The sequence below is a fragment of the Durio zibethinus genome, chromosome 23 (genome assembly GCF_047325235.1).
Source record: "Durio zibethinus cultivar Kanyao isolate XHJ-2024 chromosome 23, ASM4732523v1, whole genome shotgun sequence".
Taxonomy (NCBI): domain Eukaryota; kingdom Viridiplantae; phylum Streptophyta; class Magnoliopsida; order Malvales; family Malvaceae; genus Durio; species Durio zibethinus.
This window is the reverse complement of record NC_143184.1, coordinates 21,489,337-21,491,836: the sequence shown is the minus strand read 5'-3', so window position 1 is coordinate 21,491,836 and position 2,500 is coordinate 21,489,337.

The following is a 2,500-nucleotide window of genomic DNA, read 5'->3' as shown; positions in this document are numbered from 1 at the left end:
ACACGCTGGGCCCTGGTGCGGGCGGTAGCCTCGAGCACCATCGGCACACGCTGGGCCCTGGTGCGGGCGCTTGCCTCGACCACCATCGGCACACGCTGGGCACTCGTGCGGGCGGTTGCCTCGAGCACCATCGGCACACGCTGGGCCCTGGTGCGGGCGGTTGCCTCGAGCACCATCGGCACACGCTGGGCCCTGGTGTGGGCGGTAGCCTCGATCACCATCGGCACACGTTGGGCCCTGGTGCGGGCGGTTGCCCCCACCACCATCGGCACACGTTGGGCCCTGGTGCGGGCGCTTGCCTCGACCACCATCGGCACACGCTGGGCCCTGGTGCGGGCGCTTGCCTCGACCACCATCGGCACACGCTGGGCCCTGGTGCGGCAGGTTGCCTCGACCACCATCGGCACACGCTGGGCCCTGGTACGGCAGGTTGCCTCGAGCACCATCGGCACACGCTGGGCCCTGGTGCGGGCGGTTGCGTCGATCACCATCGGCACACGCTGGGCCCTGGTGCGGGCACTTGCCTCGACCACCATCGACACACACTGGGCCCTGGTGCGGGCGGTTGCCTCGACCACCATCGGCACACGCTGGGCCCTGGTGCGGCAGGTTGCCTCGACCACCATCGGCACACGCTGGGCCCTGGTGCGGGCGCTTACCTCGACCACCATCGGCACACGCTGGGCCCTGGTGCGGCAGGTTGCCTCGAGCACCATCGGCACATGCTGGGCCCTGGTGCGGGCGCTTGCCTCGACCACCATCGGCACACGCTGGGCCCTGGTGCGGTCGGTTGCCTCGAGCACCATCGGCACACGCTGGGCCCTGGTGCGGGCGCTTGCCTCGACCACCATCGGCACACGCTGGGCCCTGGTGCGGGCGCTTGCCTCGACCACACGCTGGGCCCTGGTGCGGGCGCTTGCCTCGACCACACGCTGGGCCCTGGTGCGGCAGGTTGCCTCGAGCACCATCGGCACACGCTGGGCCCTGGTGCGGGCGCTTGCCTCGACCACCATCGGCACACGCTGGGCCCTGGTGCGGCAGCTTGCCTCGAGCACCATCGGCACACGCTGGGCCCTGGTGCGGTCGGTTGCTTCGAGCACCATCGGTACACGCTGGGCCCTGGTGCGGGCGGTTGCCTCGATCACCATCGGCACACGCTGGGCCCTGGTGCGACAGGTTGCCTCGAGCACCATCGGCACACGCTGGGCCCTGGTGCGGGCGGTTGCCTCGAGCACCATCGGCACACGCTGGGCGCTGGTGCGGTCGGTTACCTCGAGCACCATCGGCACACGCTGGGCCCTGGTGCACCATCGGCACACGCTGGGCCCTGGTGCGGGCGGTTGCCTCGAGCACCATCGGCACACGCTGGGCCCTGGTGCGGGCGGTTGCCTCGACCACCATCGGCACACGCTGGGCGCTGGTGCGGGCGGTTGCCTCGACCACCATCGGCACACGCTGGGCCCTGGTGCGGCAGGTTGCCTCTGGTGCGGGCGGGTGCCTCGAGCACCATCGGCACACGCTGGGCCCTGGTGCGGGCGGTTGCCTCGAGCACCATCGGCACACGCTGGGCCCTGGTGGGTTTAGGCACATCTTCAAATTTCTGCCGTGCCAATGCCATTTTTATGGCTTGTAAATTCATACAACGGTCCCCTAAGCCTTCACGTGAAGTTTCGTTGGAAGATGACTCGTTTTCTATTTTTCACGATTTTCGAAACTTTTTGCGGTTCGGGATTTTTTAAAATTTTTTTATAAGGATTTTTGGCCCCAAATTTTGTAGGCGTGATCCTTCTATTTTTGTTGGCATGCACAAAAAAATTCAGCTAAAAACTCGAAGTGGAGAAGATTTTGTGACCGTTTGAAAAAAGTGTCCCCATTTCAGACACTTTAACGGCTACTGGTAGCAAACCTGTAAAATCTCAAATGCTCTTTAAGGGGGTGTGAATTCTCAGAGGTTTGATGAGGGATAGGGGGCCAACACAAGGCCAAGTACCAGCACCCATCGCACATCATGTGCGCACACCCCCCCGGCCCCCCTCCCAATCGCCGGAACCCCAATGCCGCCGGTCAGGTTCTCCGGCGGTGCTCCGGCGATGCTCCGGCGATGCTGTCCCGAGTGAAAAAAATGCGGCACCAGTACATGCTGGAGCCAGGCATGTGCACCGTGGCTCAAAATCGAACTTCGGCCAAGGCCTCGACCATCAATGGCACATGATGACGCATGGTGATGGCACATGCATCGACCATCATCGGCATAGGCTGCCCTTCGGTACGGGCACTTGCCTCGACCGCCATGGGCACAAGCTGGGCCCTGGTGTGGGTTGTTGCCTCGATCACAATCGGCACATGCTGAGCCTTGGTGCGGGCGGTTGCCTCGAGCACCATCGGCAGACCCTGGGCCCTGGTGCGGCCGGTTGCCCCGACCACCATCGGCACACGCTGGGCCCTGGTGCGGGCGCTTGCCCCGACCAGCATCGGCACACGCTGGGCCCTGGGGCGGGCG